Source organism: Marmota monax, unplaced genomic scaffold (assembly GCF_021218885.2).
Source record: "Marmota monax isolate L192 unplaced genomic scaffold, Marmota_monax_Labrador192_F-V1.1 WCK01_AAM20220418_F8-fsc00050, whole genome shotgun sequence".
NCBI classification, from domain to species: Eukaryota; Metazoa; Chordata; class Mammalia; order Rodentia; family Sciuridae; genus Marmota; species Marmota monax.
The window spans coordinates 133112-158786 of NW_026694552.1; the positions used below are offsets into that span (position 1 = coordinate 133112).

Here is a 25675-nt window from a genome sequence, read left to right on the forward strand (position 1 = left end):
ATATTCACTGATGGGTCAAATAATGGTACAGGAGCAGTAGTTACCCCTGATCAAACTTTTACATTTTTAGTAGCCAAACAATCAGCTCAAAAGGTAGAGCTTAATGCAGTTTTACAAGCTTTTGTGATGTTTAAAGATTCTGTATTTAATTTATTTTCTGATAGTCAGTATGTAGTTAATGCTATAGTATCTCTTGAAGATGCTGGTAGGGTTTCCCCTTCCTCTACTGTTTTCTCTTTGCTTTCCACTATACAAAGTCTAATCTGGGACAGAAAAGATCCATTATTTATAGGACATATCAGGGCACATACAGGATTGCCTGGAGCCCTTAGTTTGGGCAATGATTTAGCAGATAAAACTACACATGACATACATATTTTCTCTACACTAGAAGAAGTTATAAATTTTCATAGGTTCCAAAGAACCATTTTGTACTTGAAAATATCACATGTAGAGATATAAGGGGGCATAATTTTCAAAGTTTTTTTGGCGGGGGACATATTACCTTCATTTTATTTATTTATTTTTGTGTGATCTGAGAATTGAACCCAGTGCCTCACATGTACTATGCAAGCTCTCTACCACTGAGCTATAACAGCAGTCCCCAAGGTTTTTGATTATAAGTGTTATTTCACTAAAATATAAATAATTTCACCTAATTTTCTCAATATTAACAAAAATTTAAGTAAGAAATTATTGTGTTTCTGATATGTAAGGTATATAAAACAATTTTGAAAAATGAACTTTTTTGTATAGAATACAAAAGTTGAGTTCCAATACATAATTGACGAAGGTGATAGATTCCTCTCCTGTATCACAAATAGTTCATTATAAATATATTTACAAAAGTAATACCTAAGATCAAAAGAAGAACAAATTTTTAAGCTCTAGAAACAAAGTAGAATCTCAAAGCCAGGAAAACTTAAAACAAATACTATAGCTGTCCTGGTGGATATAAGACAAAGGGCTTAAATCTTGGGTCTTAATATGAAGACAGAAAAGATGCATGGCTGTAGGACTGCCTAAGGTGGAATGTTGGTCATGAATACCTGAATAAAACCAGGACCTTTGATTTGTCATTCAATCCTAGAAAGAATATTAGAAAAAATCTTTTTATTGGCATCTTTGGGGCTTCTAGTAAGGAAAAAAAGTTTTAATTATATTATTAAAAATTAAAACACAAGCTATGTTAAATGCAAGCACCAAATTTATACTACCCACTTTGTGCAATAAGCTAAAGCTTAGAAATTAACAATAGGGGAAAAATGGTATCAAACATATAAAACTACTATATAAATAAGGGATGTTATTGAGGGGTATATTCTCTAGCAATATAAATATGGTATATAAATTTCTCATTGGTGGAGGCAGGGAGAGAGTCACTTTTATTGATGAAGAGCTTACCACTATGATACAAATCATCAGAAAATAAATCATGAGAAAGAAAATTTAGTAAAGAAATCTATAAATGTATCCTTCATTTATCAGAAGTAGTAAAATAATATGAAAGATATCATAAAATCTGCATGTTTACAATGAATTTTAAGTAAAATATTTGAGAACAAAATGAGCTGCAAATAAAGGAAATTTTTTAGAAATAAATATTATTTACAACTAATTAAACAGATAAATATTACTTGCATAAGACAGATTTTCAGGTTGGATTTTATTAATAAAACAATGCACTTTTGAACATGTTTATGACAGTAATTTTTAAATTAAAAGCAGAGAAATGATTGACCCAACAATCACTAAGCAAATAAACTTTAATATAGCTAAATAATATAGACAATATAGAGTTGTAGCAATTTGTAATAAAGTTGAAGAGATAATCAATGAGTATAATAGAACAATCCTATGTATACAAACCTGAAAAGAAAAAATTATGGCAAATCCATAGCCATGAGAGATTTCAGCCCATAGTCAATGAACATTTTCACATACAGTAATTCAGAGAATGTGCAGACAAAAAAATCACCAATAAATAAAAATAAAATAAAATAAAAATAACACAGAATTGAAGTTCATTTCATCCAAAGAGCTGTGCACCAAACAGATGCCTCTTACACATTCTTTAGAAGTACACATTAAACACTTCTTAATAAGGGAGAGTAAAATATGTCACTCAAAATATATTTGTTTGGCATATTTCACATCAGTTATTCATTAAAACGGAGACTGCAGGAATCAGAATGTCTCTGAAAATCTGGCTTTTTGTAAAAATAATTCTACATTGATTTACATAAGTACATAGCAAATCTACACAGGCATTTCTGTATGACATCTTATCCCCTTTCTACCTAGAAAGAATCTTTCCACTAGAAGAAAAAATGAAGGATATGACACCTGATACAAGAGTTTGCCACAAGTGGCTGTTACTTAATCCGCATTAGAAGACAACCCTTATTTACACATTATCCTCCCCAACTTCTACAACCAATGCTATTTCCCTTCTGCCCAAATGTGCAAGGTACAATCCCTTTATGTTTTTAATAAGGATGAGGTATTTTGCTCTTGTTTGAGTAGAATACTTCCATGCCTTAAGCATATATTAAAACATGTATAATCTTGTTCTCATCTATTATGATCTTAGTTTATAAAATAAAATGTCAAACTTACAGATCAGAAAAGTAAATTTTAAACTTTCCTATAGCAAGATATGCCATAATTGAGTTTAAAGCAACTCTCAATATTTCAGTTTATTAAAACTATAGAGATTATATCCTCTGACCACAGTAGATTGAATATAGGAATTAATATCATAAAGACAACTTTTATTAAAAATCACTCACATTTTTTTTGCAAACTAAACAACATGCACTTAAAATAATCAATTGGTCAAAAAACTATCACAATAGAAATTGGAATATATTGTGAATTGAATGAAAATAATACCAAAACTTAGCAAAACCTGTGGAACACAGCTTTAGAGGGCTTATATATAAATAAATAACTTAAAATTAGAATATAAATTTAGAGATTCAAAATGTATGACCTAAGTTTTTTTCTGAGAACTTAAAATAATTAGTGACATATTAAAGCCCAAAGAAGTTAGAGAGAAAAATAATAAACTCAAGAAACACAATCAATAAAATAAAAACTTGATACCCACTGGAGAAAATTAACAAAACATATCATCAATTCTCTGAAAATATCAAAAAGAATTACATCCCTTTTAATACTGACCAAGAAAAAAGATAGATTGATAGATAAATAGATAGATAGATAGATAGAGAGAGAGAGAGAGAGAGAGAGAGATAAATTAGCAATATCAGATTTTAAAAGGAAAAATCATTAAAGATTCAAGACTTTAAAAATAATTAAATGAATATGATGAAGAAATGTTTAGGAATAAAACTGGCAATTCAAAAGAAATAGATAAAATCTTTGAAAACTCATCTAAAATAACTGACTTGTGAAGTAATAAGAAAACCTGAGTATTCTTATGTCTTTTTAATGTAATTAAAGCAAAATCTACTCCCAAATGACTTACTGTTAAAATTTTCTGAAAATAACTCACTGATAAAATTTGCCAAATATTTACCAATGGGGGAAGAAATAAACAACATTCCATAGTATAACAAAATTGATATGGGACCTATTTGAATGATGGGAACATGAGAGTAAGAGAATAATTCTATAATATGGGCTCATGGTCCTACCCCAAACATGCTTTCTTTTCCAAGAAAAATTTTAACTGCAGCCCTCCATGGTTTATGTTGACGAGATAGGTCACATTCCTCAAAAAACTACCTGTCATCTGCAGGAGAAAAGCAAACTTTAAAGAGGAACCTTAGTTACCCTGAAGGGGAAGACTTTGGTGAACCTTTTCACAAACCAGATCCTGTAACTCAGGGACATAAGGATAGTTCCTCCAAACCATAAAATCTATAACAGAATATGGTTAAAAATCCAAATAGAGCCAGTCAGCATGGGCCAAAGTGACCTACAATTGCCATGGCAGTGGTTACTTAAGTCTGTTGTCTTATCTTGCAATCAGTCAAGAGGCAAGAGGTAGATCTAGGAAGGACTCTCTGGAAATTTCTCTGGGATTCCCATTAAAAATGTAGTTCAGGAGAGGCACATTGTCCCTCTCCTCTCTAAGAAGACCCACTCTCTCCCTTCAGAGCATCCCCTTTCCCTTAATAAATTCATGCCTCTTACTCTGAGTGACATGTCTATAATATTTTCAATTTGATAGAAAGAATTAAAGTTTGAAGGTGGTCTTCATGTTGCCTCAGCTTCCTGGAAGGCCCCAGATCTATAGCAAAATGATTATTTCACAACTCATGTCATGGGGTCAGAATAACTTTAATATCAAAATATGGCAAGTATATTAATGTAATGTTGCCTTGTTCCTGAAAAATCTTTCCCAGTATGCAAAAATATAAAGAAGCTCCTCACTAAAACATTGTCTTTTCAGCAGTTACTGAAAGCTATTTTCATGAAATAAGGCAAAACATAACTATCAGTTTTCTTAATGGCATGATTTTGTGGAGAGAAAACCCAAAATAATGAATAAAGTTACTATTAGAATTCATAAATTAATTTATCCTTGATCTGTGATGTAAAATGAATATGCAAAAGTGAATTACAATTATATTACCAGTTAGAAATTATAATGTTGTGGTGGGATAGAAGGAATAAAAAGTGAGTAGAAAGGAAGCAAACAGTTAAGGATAAAGAAATACATTTTTTATTTAAATTTCCACATCCTTTTCCAGGCCTGTCACTTTCCAATTTCTGGGAAATATGTAAATATCCCTGTGCAGTGTTATTTAAACTCCTAATAAATACATCAAGGAGAAAGAGATAAAAAAAAAATAAAGATTTATCATTTTAGAGGACTATCCAAAGCTATATACTAATTAGATAATGAAGAACACATTAGCCTGAAGATCCAGAAATAGATAAAACCATAATAAACTCTCCTAAGGTCATGAAACTGATGTTCCTACATACTTTGCATACCCCTAACAAGTTTCCTTTAGAAAAACAGCTTGGAACCCCCCAAATGTGTCTCTTACTCTCAAATGGGGGCCTGCATTCTCCCTTGGATACATGTTCCTTACTTTACTACCCAAAGTTTTCCTCCATTGAGAATTCCCACATTCTCCATACAATGTATTATCTACTTTCCTAAATAAATCTGTCTATGCCTATGACTGGTACATGCTGAAATTCTTATCTATAATGTGAGCCAAGAACCCTGCTGGTCATGGATCAAGTTCCCCCTTCTCTCCTGGAATGACTCAAGACATTCATCATAGACACCTCTTCTCCCTTGATATCTCTTGGCACCCAAAGAGGACATCAGAGGCAATGAAATTGGTAAGTCTAATTGAATGTTTTACACAACTTGGGGTTAGGGTTAGGGTTAATGGAACCAAGCTGTGTAGATTCAAGTGGTAGTAAGGTGATGGTTGACATTGTCCTAAAATACATTGAACTGTAAAACTGTGAAGAAACTCAATGGTCTTTAAAATCCTTCCCTTTTCCTCTTTTATCTCTGATTGCAGGATTTCCTATAGAATTCTCAGCTGACTTGTTTTTGCTAATTCCAATCTCAATTGGAATAGTAGGTATGCTATGTGTAACTCACACCTACACCCACTTGAGATAAAAGGAGAAAAAAGTGTCACTTTTTAATTTAGGTTGGTATAGAACATGAATGGGTGATAGTTTCTTTTTCTTTATTTCTTTTATCTCGCTCTCTCTTCATCCCTTTTTTTATCTCTCTTTTTTCCTTGGCCAAACATTTTCTTCCCTCTTAGGAGAGGAGTATTTGCTCACAAAACCACCAAAGTTAGGGGACACCCTTAAGCCAACACACCCCATTCTTCAGTCAAAAAGGAATGTAAGACATGCATATGAGCAACTGACATGCAAGTATCTTGAACTTATCCTTCTTTTATCAAATATTGGGTTCACCCAAGCCACCTTTTTGGAGTAAATTAGTCTTGAAGTCATAACCAAACAAACTGTCTCCAATAATTACCACCTTTAGTTCCAATACACATAATGCCCTTAAATCTTTAAGTTTCTGCTATGAATCTAAGTTCCTATGACCAATTCCTGCCCTGTCTTCCCTCATTCCCTTATCTAAACTATCTCATATTTTATAATCCAGTAAAATGAATCTATAGTGTATAGATACTGTCCACTAGGAAATAGTCTCAGTCCTTTACTTTAAATAAAATCCTATTATTTCTTGTGTTCATTTTAACATTCTCTTTATTTGATATTTGGGGAAGTAAATTATTCCAACCTGGTCCCTGAAGGAAAGTGTCATCCTCTCTAAGACCTTCTGTTATAGGTAAAAATAAACACCTATCTTATTGAAAATATTTAACTAAAAAAATGATGGCAACACCTTTGTGAGGGTGGAGAACAACAATTGCTATATTTAAGGTATGTTTTATTTTGTGTCAGAACTCACCAGAAAGAACATCAAGACATTTATTCTTGGCCATGAGATAAAACTAGGTACAAACAAAGCTCTATTGAAACATATGTGATTTTGCCTTATCACTACATGCCTCAAAACTCACTATTTTTTTTGCCATTTAACAAAACAACTTCAACAAAAATCCTATAAGTTCTCAAGTATCTGTAAATTACTTGAGATCTTAGAAATATTTATTTTTCAGGATATTCTTTTCATGGAGGACTTATTTTTTTAAAGAAGATTTTTTTTAGTTGTAGATGGATACAATATCTTTGTTTTATTTATTTATTTATATGGTGCTGGGGATCGAACCCAGTGCCTCACACATGCTAGGTGAGCACTCTACCACTGAGCAACAACCCCAGCCCCATGAAGGGCTTCTTTACTTGAGAACTGGTAGGGACTGTAAAGTGCCCTAAGAGCTGCTTAATTGGGATGAGAATGTTCATCACACCAATAATTCACAGATAATATGGAACAAAAATAAACATCTGGGGTTGCTCATAGAGTATACTAGACACTACATTGTGGGACAGATATAAAAGTATGATATCAGTGGTACTCTAAATTCCACTAACCTAAACTTAAATCCAAGCCCATCCTACAAGAAACTGAAGAGGAATGGGAAAAATCAGTAGAGATATAAATTAGGAGAAAATGGATGGCAGAGTGAGGGAGAAATTGTAAAGGTTTATTTCCCATCTGATAAATAAAAAAATATTAAGGGGAAATGTGATAAATGCTATTTGGGAAAAATAAACATATCACTTTGCTTAACCATGTCCATGGAGGGAAAGGCCTGAAGACTATCATTTGAGAGTTCCAAGAGCAAGTCCCCTGTGGCTTTGTAATAATCTGGGTGAGGGTGATACCAAGCCACCATCTTTACTTAACCTGGTCCAATGATGGGGCATGTTTCCTGCAGAAGATTCTCAACTAAACTTTAGCCCTATGTCAATGATATACAAACCTTCTAGTTTTTCAAGACCCTTTTCTGGATGGATAAGAGCATATCCCACCCAAACTGAAAAAGCCCAAGAACATATTAAATCTCATTAAAAGAAAATGGTCCTACATTTGGACTTCCCAGGGGACTGTATATTGACAAAGGACCTTGCCTTGTCAGATAACAAGAGGTCTCACCAGCTTTGTGTATTATTTATTGTCTTCTTATCTCCTGCCACTCTCAGTCATCAGAAGAATTAAAAATAGATAACTGACATACCAAAACTATCTTGGAAAACTATATCAAGAAATTTTAGAGATTTGGTTACATTTAATTTTAGCATTATATTTTGCTTAGGAATATTTGTTTGATATACTATTGTCGAGGGTTAATGTCTTACCTGAACATGGTTTTTCTTCTAGGCTGTGAAAAAGTGATTATTGCATAATCAGCAAATTTAGACCTGTTATCTGCACAATAATGCAGATGGAGAAACCCATGAAGCTTTTGTGACCAGATAGTAAAATTCTGGAAGACAAAGATGAATCCTACTAACAATAATATGTATTCAAATATATGGTTAAAAATCCAATTAGGACTGGTGAGCCTGGGCCAGGGTGACCTAGAGTAGCCATGGCAGTGGGTACTTAAAAGTCTGATATCATCTGACTGTAAGTCAAAAGTCAAGGGGTGGACCTGGGAAGGACACTCTAGAAATGTCTCTGGGACCCCCATTAAAAATGTAGTGCAGGAGAAGCATATTGTCCCTCTCCTCTCTAAGAGAATCAACTCTCTCCCTTGAGAGTGTTCCTTTTTCCCTTTTCTTATCCTTTAATAAACTCATGCCTATTAATCTGAGTGACATTTCTGAAGTCTTTCTGAATTAATCTTAAAAATCATGGTTTGACAATTCAAAAAACTGACCAAATAATAAGTTTTTTTTGAAAACAAATAAATAAAATTGACAATTCCTTAGCTAAACTAACAGAGAGACAGAGAGAAAACTGAAATTATCAAATGTGTGAAGAAACAGAGGACACTACTGAAATACAGAAGATAATTACAAAATAGTTTGAAAATTTATACTCAAATAAAATAGAAAATTATGAAGATATCTACAAATTTCTAGGGACATATACTCTACCCAAAGTGAATCAGAAGTACATACACAATTTAAATAGGTTATTTTCAAGCAATGGAATAGAAGACACATTCAAAAGTTTACCAATAAGAAAAGCCCAGGACCAGATAGATTCTCATATGAGTTCTACAAGACATTTAAAGAAAAATTAACATCAATACTGCTAAAATTATTCTAAAAATTACAAAAGAAGGGAACCTTTCAAAATTAACTATGAGCTTAGTATCACCCTGATACCAAAAAGAAAGGCCCATCAGGGAAAGAAAAATTCAGACCAATATCTCTGATGAACATAGATGAAAAAATTCTCAATAACATTCTGGCAAATTGCATATAAAAATATATTAAAGAGATAGTGCACCATGATCAAGTGGAGTTCATCCCAGGGATGCAATGTTGATTCAACATAGGGAAGTCAATAAAAGTAATACATCTCATCAATAGGCTTAAAGACAAGAATAATGTGATCATCTCAATAGATGCAGATAAAGCATTTGACAAAATACAGCACCTATTCATGTTCAAAACACCAGAAAAATAGGGATAGTAAGAGCACAACTCAATATTATAGAAGCTATATATGCTAAGCCCAAGGACAACATCATTCTAAATGGAGAAATATTGAAAGCATTCCCTCTAAAAAATGGAACAAGGCAGGGATGCACTCTTTCACTACTTCTGTTCAACATCCTTCTTTTTATGTCTAATTTTATTTTTATTTATTTTTTTGATTTTTAAAATTTGTTTTAATTAGTTACACATGACAGTGCAATGATCTTGACATATCATACTTTTGAATCACATGGGATACAGCATTTCATTTTTCTGAGTATACAGGTTGTAGAATCACATTAGTCATGCATTCACATATATACCCACAGTAATAATAATGTCTGTTTCATTCTACTATCCTTCCTATCTCCCCAACCCCTCCCCTTGCCTCCCATCACTTCTCTCTACTTAATCTAAGGTAGCATTATTCTTTTTCTTTTTCTCACATCTTCATATGTGTATTTTGTATAACAATGAGGGTCTACTTCCACCATCCATGCAATTCCCTTTCTCCCTCCCTTTCCCTCCCACCCCTCTTCTCTATGTAGAGGTAATCTTCTCTCATGCTCTTCTTCTCTTCCCCATTTTGAGTCACCCCCCCCCCCTTATATCAGAGAAGACATTCGGCATTTGATTTTTGGGATTGGCTAACTTCACTTAGCATAATCTGCTCTAATGCCATCCATTTCCCTGCAAATGCCATGATCTTATTATTTTTTAGTGCTGAGTAATATTCCACATTTTTTTATCCATTCCTCCATTGAAGGGCATCTAAGTTGGCTCCACAGTCTAGCTATTGTGAATTGTGCTGCTATAAACATTGATGTGGCTGTGTCCCTGTAGTATGCTGTTTTTAGGTCTTTTGGGTATAGTCCGAGAAGAGGAATAGCTGGGTCAAATGGTGGTTCCATTCCCAGCTTTCCAAGAAATCTCCATACTGCTCTCCAAATTGGCTGCACTGATTTGCAGTCCCACCAGCAGTGTATGAGTGTCCCTTTTTCCCGCATCCTCACCAGCACTTGTTGTTGTTTGTCTTCATCATGGCTGCCATTCTTACTGGAGTGAGATGGTATCTTAAGAGTAGTTTTAATTTTGCATTTCTCTGATTGCTAGGAATGATGAGCATTTTTTCGTATATTTGTTGATTGATTGTATATCCTCTTCTGAGAAGTGTCTGTTCAGGTCCTTGGCCCATTTGTTGATTTGGTTATTTGTTTTTTTTGTTTTTTTTTTTTTTTTTTTTTTGGTGTTTAGTTTTCTCAGTTCTTTGTATATCCTAGAGATTAGAGCTCTATCTGATGTGTGAGGGGTAAAATGTGTTGCCAGAGTGTAGGCTCCCTATTCACTTCACATATTATTTCTCTTGCTGAGAAAAAAACTTTTTAGTTTGAATTCATCCCATTTGTTGAATCTTGGTTTTAATTCTTTTGCTATAGGTGTCTTATTAAGGAAATTGGGGCCTAGCCCCACGTGATGGAGATTATGGCCTATTTTTTCTTCTATTACATGTAGAGTCTCTGGTTTAATTCCTAGATCCTTGATCCATTTTGAGTTAAGTTTTGTGCATGGTGAGAGATAGGGGTTTAATTTCATTTTGTTGCATGTGGATTTCCAGTTTCCCCAACACCATTTGTTGAAGATGTTATCCTTTCTCCAGTGCATGCTTTTAGCACCTTTGTCTAATATAAGGTAGTTGTAGTTTTGTGGGTTAGTCTCTGTGTCCACTATCCTATACCATTGATCATTCTTCCTGCTTAGAATTTTTAGAGGGAATGCCTTCAGTTTTTTTTCCATTTAGAATGATGCTGGCCTGAGGCTTAGTGTAGATAGCTTTTACAATGTTGAGGTAAGTTCCTATTATCCCTAGTTTTTCTAGTGTTTTGAACATAAAGGGATGCTGTATTTTGTCAAATGCTTTTTTTGCATCTATCAAGATGATCATGTGGTTCTTATCTTTAAGTCTTTTGATGTGATGAATTTACATTTATTGATTTCTGTATGTTGAACAAACCTTGCATCCCTGGGATGAATCCCATTGATCATGGTGCATGATCTTTTTGTTATTTTTTGTATCCGATTTGCCAGGATTTTATTGAGGATTTTTGCATCTATATTCATTAGAGATATTGGTCTGAAGTTTTCTTTCTTTGAATTGTCTTTGTCTGGTTTTGGAATCAGGGTGATATTGGCCTCATAGAATGAATTTGGATGTGCTCTCTCTTTTTCTATTTCCTGAAATAGATTGAAGAATATTGGTATTAGTTCTTTTTTAAAGGTCTTATAAAACTCTGCTGTATATCTGTCTGGTTCTGGGCTTTTCTTCGCTGGTAATCTTTTGATGGCTTCATTGTATTACCTCACTTGATAGCGGTCTGTTTAAGTTTTGTGTATCCTCCTGACTCAATCTGGGCAGATCATATGACTTTAGGAATTTATCGATGCCTTCACTATCTTCTATTTTATTGGAGTATAAGTTTTCAAAATAATTTCTAATTATCTTCTGTATTTCTGTAGTGTCTGTTGTGATATTGCCTTTTTCATCCCATATGCTAATAATTTTGGTTCTCTCTCTTCTTCTCTTCGTTAGCATGGCTGAGGGTCTGTCAATCTTATTTATTTTTTCAAAGAACCAACTTTTAGTTTTGTCAATTTTTTCACTTGTTTCTTTTGTTTCAATTTTATTGATTTCAGTTCTGATTTTAATTAATTCTTGCCTTCTACTGCATTTGCTGTTGATTTGTTCTTCTTTTTCTAGGGCTTTATGATGTAGAGTGAGGTCATTTATTTGTTAGCTTTTTCTTCTATTAAGGAATGAACTCCATGCAATGAATTTTCCTCTTAGTACTGCTTTCATAGTGTCCCAGAGATTTCAATATGTTGTGTCTGCGTTTTCATTTACCTCTAATTTTTTAAATCTCCTCCTTTATGCCTTCTGTAACCCATTGTTCATTCAGTAGCATATTGTTCATTTTCCATGTGATGTTGGAATTTTTCTTCCTTATTTTATCATTTATTTCCAATTTGATTCCATTATGATTGGATAAAATGCATGGTAATATCTTTGCTCCTTTGTATTTGCTAAAAGTTGCCCTATGGCATAATATATGGTCTATTTTTGAGAAGGATCCATTTGCTGCTGAGAAAAAAAAGTATATCTGCTTGATGTTGGTTGATATATTCTATATAAGTCAATTAAGTCTAAGTTATTAATTGTGTTATTGAGTTCTATAGTTTCTTTATTCAACTTTTGTTTGGAACATCTGTCCAGTGGTGAGAGAGGTGTGTTAAAATCACCCATGATTATTGTGTTGTGGTCTATTTGTCTCTTGAACTTGAGAAGAGTTTGATTGATGAACATAGTTGCACCATTATTTGGGGCATATATATTAATGATTATTATGTTTTGTTGGTGAATGGTTCCCTTTAGCAGTATGTAGTTTCCTTCTTTATACCTTTTGATTAACTGGCTTCAAGTCTATTTTATTTGAGTATGGACACCCCTGCTTGATTCTGAGGTCCATGTGAGTGGTATGATTTATCCCAATCTTTCACCTTGAGTCTGTGTATGTCTTTTCTTATCAGATGAGTATCTTGTAGGCAGCATATTGTTGGATTTTTTTTTAAATCCAGTCTGCTAGCCTATGTATTTTGATTGGTGAGTTTAAGCCATTAACTTTTAGGGTTACTATTGAGATAAGTTTGTACTTCCAGCCATGTTTGTTTATTTTATTATTTGCCTTGATTTGTTTTTCTTCTTTGATGATCATGTGATTCCTTTACTGTACTACCTCCTACTATCGATTTTCTTTGTTATTTTTCATTTCCTCTTCATATAATGTTTTGCCAATGATGTTTGAATCGATGGTTTTCTAGCTGCAAATTCTTTTAATTTTTATTTTTCATGGAAGATTTTTATTTCATCTTCAAACCTGAAGCTTACTTTTGCTGGATACAAGATTCTTGGTTGGAATCCATTATCTTTCAGCGTTTGAAATACATTGTTCCAGGATCTTCTAGCTTTCAGGGTCTGTGTTGAAAAATCCACTGTTAACCTAATTGGTTTACCCCTAAATGTAATATGCTTCCTTTCTCTTGTGGCTTTTAAATTCTCTCCTTGTTCTGTATGTTGGGCATTTTCATTATAATGTGTCTTGGTGTGGGTCTCTTGTGGTTTCGTACATTCGGTGTCCTGTAGGCTTCTAGGATTTGGATTTCCATTTCATTCTTCATGTCTGGAAAGTTTTCTAAAATTATTTCATTGACAGATTGCTCATTCCTTTGGTTTGGACCTCTATACCTTCCTCTATCCCAATAACTCTTAAATTTGGTCTCTTTATGTTATCCCATATTTCATGGATGTTCTGCTCCTGGTTTCTTATCAGCCTTTCTGAGCTGTCTACAAACTTTTCAAGATGATATACTTTTTCTTCATTGTCTGGTGTTCTGACTTCTAAATGTTCTACACTGCTGGTGATACTCTCATTTGAGTTTTTAATTTGGTTTATTATTTCCTCATTTCCAATATTTCTGTTTTTTTTTTATAACCTCTATCTCCCTGTAGAGTTGATCGTTTTCTTCTTAGATTTGTTTATGTAATTCATTGTCAAAGTGATCTTTCATTGTATGTATTTGCTGTCTAAAGTCCTCCTTAAGACTCCAGATCATCAGAACCATGAATATCTTGAAATCTTTATCTGACATTTTTTTCTGCTGAAGCTATTATCTCCTCTATTTTTGAGTTGTCCTGCATTGTTTGTGGCCCTTTCTTTCCTTGTTTTTTTTTTCATGTTTTTCACGTTTCTTTCCAGTTCTGTGTTACTGTTGTGTTATTATTTTTCTCCTATAAATTAGTATTGCTCTTGTATAGTTCCAAAATCTCTCCTTTGTGATGGGAGACAATGTCTAGAGATGTTGGATTCAATTATAGCTTAAAATATATTCATTAGCTTTATTAAAGGCATACAGATTCTGGTGGCATAGAGAGAACTGAGGGTTGATTGTAGGACTTTATGCTTTATATTTGGGGGAAATATGTGAGGGTATGGGGGTTAATATATCTTAGCTACTTTGGAGGAGAGCTCTAATGAAGGGGGATATTAACAGGAGAATAGACAGGAGGTATTTTAGGGTGGCTAAGTACGTGGGAGGACAATAAGAATCATAGAAACAATCACCTATTTGCATTTATTAATTTACACGTAGTAGAGATATTAACACTTGGGAGGTTGGGAGAGGAGGAGAAAGAGGAAGATAAGTCAATGAAAAGAAGAAGAAAAAAGAGGAGTGAAGAGATAGACAAAAAGGAATGAAAAAAGAGAGAGGAAAAGAGAGAAGAGAAAGATAAAAAGAAAAAAAAAAGGAAAGAAGAAAAAATACACTCTTCTAATTCTGTTTTCTTCTCTTCCAGTAGGTGTATTCCAGGTTGAGTAACTGCCCTCAGGGTGGAGGAAGCAATCCTTGTGAGGCATCTGTCCCTTCTCTCACTGGTGCCTCTCCAATCTGGATATCTTTGGGTTGCTCCTGGTCTCTATCTCCCTCATTTCTCCTGCCCACCAGGCCCCAATTACTGGGACACTTATCCACAGCCCTAGGTTCACTCTGGGCTTGCCACGCCCTGGCCGCCCCGTGCTCCTGATCAACTGAGCACTATCTCTGTGTTGGGTAGTCACCAAGTCATCACAGCTGTGGAGGGGGTGTGAAAACCAGCAACCTGTTCTGTCATATTCCATCTGATAGCCATGCCCACCGAGAGCTGTTCAGAGGCCAAACTCCCTGTCTTCTACATCCACCAAAAGCTGATGTGGTAGATTTTCCAAGATGGCAACCACTTGGTTGAGGTAGGGGGGGCTAGGATGTTTGTCCACTATGCCCTGAGTTTGGTCCTCTGTCTGGTGCCCTGAAGTGACTTGGGTCGCAGTCTGGTGCACTCTAATCTTAAAGGATCTGCAAGCCTGTGTCTCTATGCTGCCAAATCTCCGTGGTACTCAACTCCACCCATCTGGGGAGGGTTCCCAGGCTCTGTTTTGCCATTTCTTGTGCTGTGCTCAGAGCTCGGTCTGGTGACCCACAAGCAAGGCCTCTGCGTTCTGCACCGAATTCCGTCTGTACCCACTGGGCCGCAAGTGGGGACTGCCTTCCATCTTCTATGAAAACTTTAGAAAGAGAACACTGAATTTTTTGTCACCCTAGTTAATTTCCTGGTGCTCAGCAGCCAGACCTGCTCCCTGGTGAGCTTCAGCACGGGTACAGCAGAGTAACCCAGGATCTTGGGCCCAGAGGAAAGCGAAGCTGACAACATCCTTCTTAAAATGCTAGCCAAAGAAATCAGACAGCAAAAAAATCTTAAAGGGATATCAATAGGATAAGAAGAATTCAAACTATAACTATTTGCTGAAGACAAGAATCTATATATAGAAGATAAAAAATATCCACTCAAAAACTTTTAGAACTAACAAATGAATTAAGCAAAGTACCAGGATATAAGACCCATAAATCAAATGAATTTCTATACATCATTGATAAATCCACTTGCAAGATAAATTAGGAAAACTATCCCATTCACAATAGCCTCAAAAATAAAATAAAACCCTTGGGAATGAATGTAACAAAAGAGATGAAAGACCTCTACAAAGAAAACTACAAAACACTAAATAAAGTAATTGAAAAAGACTTTAGAAGATGGAAAGATCTCCCATGTGCTTGGGTAGGCAGCATTAATATAATCAAAATGGCCATACTGCCAAAAATTTTATTCAGGATTATTGTAATTGGTATTACAATCTCAATGACATTCTTCATAGAAATCAAAAAAGCAAACATAAAATTCATTTGGATAAAATAAGAGACCTAGAACAATCAAAACAAAACTTAGCAAAAAAAGTGAAGCAGGAGTTATATCACTGCCAGAGATTAAAATATATTGCAGAGCAGTAGTAACAAAATGACATGGTATTGACTCCAAAATAGACATGTAAACCAATGGTACAGAATAGAAAAAAAGAGACAAACCCACTAATAAGTATGATTATCTCATAGTAGACAAAGGCACCAAAAACATACATTAGAAAAAAAATAGCTTATTCAAGAAATGGTGCTAGGAAAATTGGAAATCCTTATGTAGCAACATGAAATTAAACCTCTATCTCTTACCCTACACACAAAAAAATCAACTCAAAGTGGGTCAAAAACTTAGGCTCTAGATCAGAGACCCTGTGCCTAAAAGAAAAAAAAAAAAAACAATAGGTCCAAATCTTCATCATGTGGGCTTAGCACCTGACTTTCTTAACGAGACTCCTAAACTGCAATAAGTAAAATAAAGAATCAATTAATAAGATGGATTCAAACTAAAAAGCTTCTTCTCAGCAAGGAAAACAATCAAGAATGTGAAGACACAGCCTATAGAATGGGAAAAATAATCTTTACCACAGACATCTCAGAGCACTAATCTCCAGGATATATAAAGAACTCGAAAAACTTGACAAAAAAAAAAAAAAAAACTCAGTCAATAAATGGGTGAAGGAACTGAACACTTCACAGAAGAATGAATATGATTTGTCAACAAATATGTGAAAAAATGTATAACATCTCTAAGCAATTAGAGAAATGCAAGTCAAAACTAAGATATCATTTCACTCCAGTCAAAATGCCAATTATAAAGAACACAAGCAATAATAAGTTTTGGGGAGAATGTGGGGGGAAATGTACACTCATACATTGGTGGGACTATAAATTGGTTCAACCATTATGGAAAGTAGTACTGAGATTCCTCAGAAAACTTGGAATGGAACCACCATTTGACCTAGCTGTCCCACTCCTCAGTTTATAACCCAAAGAAATCAAAATTAGCATACTACAGTAACACAGGCACATCAATGTTTATAGCACCCAACTCACAATAGCTAAACTATGGAACCAACCTAGATGCCGTACAACAGATGAATGGATAAAGAAAATGTGACATATATATATATATATATATATATATATATATATATATATATATATATATAAAATAGAATATTAATCAGTATTAAGGAAGAATGAAAGTATGACATTTGCTTGTAAATAGAACTAAAGAATATCATGCTAAGTGAAATAAGCCAATCCCCAAAAACCAAAAGCCAAGTGTTTTCTCTGATAAGTGGATTCTGATCCATAGTGGGGATGGGTTGGGAAGAATGAAGGAATTTTTGGTTGTGCAGAGGGGACTGAGGAGAGTGGTGGGACTGTGGAGATGGAAAGGATGGTAGAATGAGACAGACATTATTACGTTATATATGTATGATTATAAAACTGGTGTGACTGCACTTTATGTAGCCATAGGAATGAGAAGCTGTGCTTCCTTTGTGTACAATGCATCAAAATGCATTCTACTGTCACGTATAACTAATTAGAACAAATTTAAAAATTAAAAAAAACAAGAAACAAAACAAAACAAAAACCAACCAAACAAAAAAGGATCAGAGTTTCAAGAGTGGTTTTCAAGCTGCCTCAATTTCTCAGAAGTCCCCAGTTATGCAATATAAAACACCTTCTCCCCCAGCAGATATGGGAATCTGGGTTTTAATTAGAACTGGGTTATAAAGGGCTATGGTATGCCTGCAGTCATCAGTTCTTTTTATGGGAGTGGTAGGCGATTTCTAATTTCTAGGGATCGATGTACCACCTCATTTCTTCCCTAATTTGGTAGTATTACATGTCTTGGAGCTCAGTGTGTGTGTGTGTGTGTGTGTGTGTCCTTCTTTTTTTTTAGACTAAAACCTGGGGCAATTTACCTCTGAGCTACAAAAACAGTGCTTTTTAAAAAAAATTTAATATAGGGCCTCACAAATTTTCTTAGGGCTTCAACTAAATAGCTGGCCTCAAACTTGTGATCCTCCTGTCTCAAACTCCCTAAAATCTGGGATTACAGGTGTGAGACACTGCATTTAGCTGAATGTGTGCTTTTAATTTTCATAATGAGCTCACAGTCATCTGGCATATCCAGGATGGTGACACCAATAATACACTTTTTCTGATGCTGAATTTTCTTATAGCTTGTACTGTTTTGCTTTTTCTTTATACTTTTTTTCCCCAACTAATATCAGATTTTTCAGCCTCTGTTACTGTAGTGTCTCAGCAGCTTCCTGACAGTGCCTTCTTTATAGGTTATTGTCTCACAAATTCAAAGAATGAAATGTATGGATGACGAAGAGTATGTGTAAAAATGTGGGATTTGCTCAAGTGAGTAAAAAGGAGATAGAACTTCCACGGGTTGTAAGAGGACACAATAGGAGTTGCTACTTAAATGAACTAGCCTAGAGGTTTATTTAACTACTGGTACAGGTATTCATTAATGTCTATGTTAATCAGGTATTGAAAAAATACCAACACTATTGGTAAAATCTATGCTAATCAGGTCTTTGAAAATGGTTCAGCCTGCAACATTCTGATTGGTTAACACTTCAGTCTGTAGCCCTCACTCAAGTCTGTCTCTCTTTTGTCACTTCCCCAGGACAAAGAAGTTGTCTGGATTCTTTGGAATTCTTCTACAGGTTAAACTCACAGAGTGACTTTTATAACTTAGAAAAGACTATATGGGACCCATTTCTTTAACTGTCTGCCTATTTTAGCACCTATTTTATTCACAACTATTTAAAGTTTTCAGCATTTTATTTTTTTCAATTTACTATAATATGCATTTCACCTATTCATCATTTGAATACTGTAGATAGACATTTTATGAAAACTTTACTAGAATTCTAATTTGTTTTATGTATTTTTTTGAATTGCAGTCCAAGAAAGTGAATTATCATAATTTTAACTCTATGTGCAAGCATTTTACAATTTGTAAAATCATTGGAACTTTTTAAATAATGAAATTATGCCCTTTTGTGCATCTGTAATTGTAAAGGATTGAAATTTTCAAGGTTTTCTCATTCTGAGTCAGTTTATATATAATGATGGCTCATAATAATTTTTTATTGATCTCAACAAAGACTTAGGTTGTCCATCATGGTATTGCATATGACCACACTGAACAAAATGGGTAGACACAATTACCAGTGATATATATTTTTGCATTTCATTTTTTACTCATTCCTTTAAGATTACTGTTTGCTGATAACTGCTACACTCATACAACTGTCAATCATATACCTGAGTGTGTTCATACTTGCAAAAAAATGTATATTTCATTATTTCCTGTTTTGCTGTGTGTAAACTAGCCTATGAAGTGTTTTGTCATATTTGTTTCTAAAAAAATAACCATCTTTAGATGTTTAAATAAATACTTTTAAAGATGTTTTAAATTCTCCTTTGAAGAATTATATATGGTGTTTTTGATCTTTTGAGATTTCTATTTAAACATTTTAGGTTTTAGGATTTGGATCTGTAGGGATTTCAACATTTAAAGTAAGATGTTCATGTGAATAAATAGGCAGAATTAATATTTTAAATGGTCGTTTTTTTTAAAACAAAATACAAATTCAATAAAATCCTCAATAAAACACTATGAACACTCTTCAAAGATTTAGAGAAAAACAGTTCAACATGAAAAATAGGCCAAAGAACAAAGCACCAAGAATGGTCAAAGCAATTCTGGGCAAAAGAGCCATATTGAAGGCACCATAATACATTATAGATTATGGTAACTAAATAACATCACATAATATAGTTACAAAATTACATCACAGATCTATTCAATAGTAGCTAAAACAACATGGTACTGACACAAAAATAGACACATGGGCTATTTTAAAACCCTAGAAAACACACACACACAAATCCACACAGATTCAGCCATCTGATCCTTGACAAAAGCATAAGAATACACCATGGAGAAAGACAGCTTTATAAAAAAGTGCTGGGAAAATGAATATCCATATGTAAAAGAGTGAAACTAGATCCTTAAGTCTCACTCTACACAAAATCAACTCAAAATGGATCAAAGACCTAAGAATTAGTTAAGAAAATCTGCAGGTTCTATAAGAAAACATTGATTCAAATCTACATAATATATGCAAAGATATTGACTCCCTGAATAAGATAACTGAAGCATAGGAAATAAAGCCAACAATTAGAAAATAGGATGGCATCAGTTAAAAAAAAATCAAACTTCTGCACAGCAAAGAAAACAATTAACTCTGTGATTAGAGCCTATATATTACAAGAAATTATTTTCTAGCTACTCCTCTGACTGAGGATTTATACCAGAATGCATAAAGAACTCAAAATTTTAACACCATCAAAAAATTTCCACACTCAATAAATGGACAAATGAGCTAAACAATTCTCACAAGAAGTAAATATGGCCAACAAATACATGAAAATGTTCAACATCTTTAGCAATAAGGGAAATGCAGTGTTGAGAGCCACAGCCTGAGGGGCCCCAGCAAACTTCCAGCTGCCAGCAAACTTCCAGCTGCCGGCTGATGATTGGCTCACAGCAGCCCCAGCAACATCTAGCTGATTGGCTCCTCGGCCCCAGCAACATCTAGCTGATTGGCTCCTCTGCGGTGATGCTCATTGGACTGTTTCCCTGCCCTTTCAGACCACGGAGCTGCTCATTGGGGGACTTTTTTGGCTCCGCCCACGTGACCCAGCCAATCGGCCTCTAGAGCAGGAGGATTGTGGGAGGTGGGGAGAAGCTTGTGTGGGAGAGAGAGGCTTGTGGAAAGCCGGTGGTGGCAGTTGAGGCTCTGAGGGTTTTTCCTGAGAGACTATTTTGTTTGTCGTGTGTGGTTCTAAAAATAAAGTTAGTTTCTTTTGACAAGTGGCTCCTGATTGTGCCCAGCCAGACTGCGGCAATGCAGATCAAAACCACACTTATCTTTGACCTAATTTAGTAGGCAATGATCAAGTATATGAATAATAATAAATGCTGGCAAGGATGCAGGAGAAAAAGGAACTGCTATGCAATTTGGAAGGAATTGTAAATTAGTACAGTTGCAGAAATAAATAAAAAATTTCTTTAAAAAACTAGAAATGAAAACACCATTTGACTCAGCTATACCAGTTCTTGGTAATATACAAAAGAATTAACATAGGCATTATATATATATATATATATATATATATATATACATATATCCATATCCCCAGGTTTATAGCAGTGCAATTTACAATAGCCGAATTATGGAACTAGCATAGATGTCAATCAACAGGTAAATAGTTAAAGAAAGTGTATGTATACACAATGGAATTCAACTTACCCATGAAAAAGAACAAAATTAGGCCATTTGCTGAAAAATGTATTAAACTGTAGAGAAACATGCTAAGTAAAATAAGGCAGATTCAGAAAGTCAAAGGGCAAATGTTTCCTCTCATATATGGAAGCTAGAGAGAAAAAGAAAAAGAAGTCTCTAATGAAAATGGGAATGAGAAAAGTAGGGGAGAGAAACAGGATCAGAGGTAGGAGGGAGGATATGGAAAAGGGAGGTATGGGAGAATGAAATAGACCAATTTAAGTTATGTGCTATTATGAATATGTCATAATGAATGTCACTGTTTGGTATAATTATTATGCACATGAAATTTTTAAATATTCATAATTATTATACACAGAAATGAGTCTTGACATTATGAAGAAGAGGATATGTATTATGGAATGTTATTCAGCTTTAAAGAATAATAAAATTATGGCATTTTCTGGTAAATGGATGCAGCTGGAGAATATCACACTAAGTAAAATAAGTCAATCCCAATAAAACAAAGGTTGAATGTTTTCTCTGATATCCAAATGCTGATTTACAATAAGGTGGGGGTGATTAAGGAAGAATAGAGCTACTTTCAATTTGGTAGAAGGAAGTTAAAGGAGAGGAGGGTGTATGTGGGTAGGGAGGATAGTAGAATGAATCAGACGTTATTACCCTATGAACATATATAACTCTACAACTGGTGAGATTCTACATCATGTATAACCAGAAGAATGAGAAATTATACTCTACTATTTTGATGTATCAAAATGCATTATATTATCACATATAACTAATTAAAACAAATTTAATAAGTATTCACAGAAGTTTTAATTCTACTTCTTATACTTTTAAATACATTGAGAAGTTCTAAATATATTTAAGGACTGATATTCCATGTAAGAACCTGTCCACTATGCATGCATCACTGGTAAATGAAATTGCACACCAGCAATACTTATTATCTGAGGCATCTTCTAACCAACCATTTTGTCCTTGAACTTTTTCCTCCTCACTTCCTTCTCTCTACTTTTATTTCTGTGGACAATTACAGGCTTAGGTAATGTCCATAGATGGTTAAAAATAATTGTCATTTACAGAGAATAAGCTTTCTTATGAATTTCAACACAAAATGTACAAAATGTGTTAAGTTTACTAACTACTTGGTAATACACTGGCAATCTCTTTAACATCTAGAGACTAGATGTTGCCAAATTGGGACTCATTTGTTCATTATATTCACTATATACACAGCAAGACAAAATGTGCAAAAATGCAGAAAACTGATGTCTGAAAATGTTCAAGGATGAACCCACTAACATATTACATATTTAACATATTTAACATATTTTGCAATTGCTTCCTTCCCACCTCCTCTACATCACTGCACAAGTACAGATGGTACTATACTGCTCACAGACATGGTTTAACAATGCCACTTCCAAAATATAACATTTAATGTGAATTTTAGAAAAAAGATATTTACCACGTGATATTGTACTACCTCTATATTTAACATACATCAAGCACTTCTACACACCTAGACAGACTAGATGTTTCAAGTAAGGACTCAATTTTTCAACTATGTACATGACAGTGCTAAATAAACTGCACACAAGTTACAATAGTTCTAATTTGAAAATGTCTTCAAAATATGAGCATTCTGGCCCTTCACCAACCCAGTGGGCTATAATGTTCAAATTTTCAGAAGACAACCTTCCTAGGAATACAACACAAAACATACAAATTGGTTTACTAATTATATTTTGGTCATACACTGGCAACCTCTTTAACATCTAGAAAGACTAGACATACATTAGAACTCATGTATCCTTTGTATATACTATGTACACAGCAAAGTAAAGCAAAACCGATAGACATAAGGAACAATGGTTACTCTTGCCTCATTGTAAGCATACTGGCACAGTGCTCTGGAGAACCAGAAGATAAGGTGTACTATTCAAAAGGAGATTGTCTATTGCTCCCTCCCCCACAAAAAAATTCATAAGAATTTTAACAAAAAGAAATTTACAATATGTTTATTTTACCACTTCTGCTTTTAACATATATCAGCTACTTTAGAAGATCTAGAAATTCTAAATATTTCGAAAAACTACTTAGCAATGTCAAGTATATATACAATAATTAATAAAATGCAAACAAAAAAACAATGGTTATAATATGAAAAAAAATGTATTTTTATGTATAAGCAGTCTGGAACAGGACCTCTTTCTTCTCAATGTCAAAGTCTTCTCCATGTTCCTCTAACCCAATGAAGAAAGATGGAGAATTGTTGCTCCTAGAAGTGGTCTAACAACTCAATTTCAAAGTCATTTCCGAAAGACATTTTTGATTTTTAAAGCAAATGGGCATTTACAAGATGTTATTTTCTAACTCTATTATATGTCTGCAACCTCTTTACATTTAGTACATACAGATACAGCAAAAGTTTTAAAATGTTGGGGGGAAAGATGAGAGCACATTTTCATATTATATACACAGGTCTTCTACAAAAACCAGTGAAACTTCCGAAAGGGTGGTAGGCATTTCCAATTGGTCTAATATGATGTGTCCCTCTCCTTTCCATCTTTGGTAGCAGGGTCATCAATGGCTGGAGGCCAATAATCCTTCCATCCATTGTATTCTGGTACTTCACTCACCTTCCAGGATGGTTAAGGCCTTTGTTTGCTTTGTCGGGTCAAGGTGCTCCACTGTCCAATGCATGGACAAGCTTTCAGGTGTCCACCTGCCTTCTTGGGCTCTCAAAGTCCCTGCTGGACTCCCCAGCATTTGGGCTACCACTGTCCTTCTCGCCAAGCCATGCCCTCCACCACCAAAGGGCGCCATGACCTCAACTGCCACTTTGGATGAGACTGGAAGGATTGGGCCAGAAAATCCAGAGCCCACAGTGTTCAGGGTCTGACAGGTCACCACTGACATCAGGTCATTCATTACTTTACAGCCTGGGCTAGCCAGTGGGAAGTTGCAGCAAGAGCTCTGAGTGTCTACAGAGCAGAGGCCATGGACTGTCCCTTGGCCCCCAGCTCACTCACTGGCCTGGTGCCAAGGGGACCCAGAGGGCCCAATGGAGCAGGCCTGTTTTTCACTATACTCTCTGCTGAAACTGTGACAATTTTTTTTTCCCCTGAGGTTTTTTTTTTTTTTAATTTTACATTCTAAGATCAAGTTGCTGTTAGGGTTAGATTCTAATGAAGTCTGGGTTTCTGGTTTGCTTATAGCTGCCTTCTTATAATGACCTCACCTGGCCTTTACTTTGTACATTGAGAGAGAGAGAGAGAGAGAGAGAGAGAGAGAGATGTCTTTTATGTTTTCCTGTTTTTAGAGGGACACCAATCTCTTGTCAGATTAGGGACTGATGAACTCATATAACTTTAATTACCTTTTTAAACAAACTTCTTCCAAATGCAGTAAAATTGGGGGTTAGAGCTCTAACATATGAATTTTATGGAAAATAATACAGTCCTTAACATTTATCAAATCTTAAAGCCACAGAGATGAAAGTGTTACTGGCACAGGAATGTACAAACAGAATAGTACTGTCTAACCATGTTTTGCTTTTCAGAGTTTCAGTTATCTTTGTCAACTATAGCATTATATTAACTTTCATCACAAGAGGAGAAGAATGAACACAACCTCAAAGAGAGAGGAATCGCATTCATGTAATTTTTATTACAGAACTTTATTATAAATTTTTGTTTTAGTATTTGTTATCCTCTTACCATGTACAACTAATAAATTAAACTTTGTTATAGTCCTGTATGTATAGGAAAAAATAGTACTATACATGGCTTCAGACATCCATGGAGGAGATGGTATCCTGAAACCTATACTCTATGGGTAAAAGTGGAGACGAGACTCTGTAGATGTCTGAAAGAGAATAGAGTCCAGAATCTGTTTTACAAGTATACAAACATTTTATTTACATAAAATTACTTTTGGACTTATCAATAAGTTGTGCCAAGTCAATTAGATATTAGGATTAAAAAGAAACTTTCTTTCCCATACATCATATATGCAAAAAATATTTTGAGATAATTCACAGGTCTATTGTGAAATTAAAAACAAAACAAACAAACAAACAAAAAAAAAAACAACATAGGTTTTTGGTTGTGTTGATGCATGCATGTAATCCTAGTGACTCAGGAGGTTGAGGAGAATGATCACAAGTTCAAAGCCAGGCTCAGCAATTTAGCAGGCTTTAAGCAACTTGACCAGACCCTATCTCAAAATAAAAAGAAAAGTTTTAAGAGTGGGTGGCTGGGGCTATAGATCAGTGGTAGAGTGCCTGCCTTGCATGTGTAAGGCACTGGGTTCGATCCTCAGCACCACATAAAAATAAACAAATAAAATAAATGCAAGCTGGCTACTTACAACTACAAAAATTAAAAAAAAAA

The 25675-nt window shown here is 34.5% G+C and overlaps 1 pseudogene; it reads right to left on the reverse strand.

Moving 5' to 3' along the window:
- Positions 1-24212, reverse strand: part of LOC124076721 (oxidoreductase HTATIP2-like) — a 146120-nt pseudogene extending 121908 nt beyond the window's left edge.
- Between the last annotated feature and the right edge of the window lie 1463 nt (positions 24213-25675).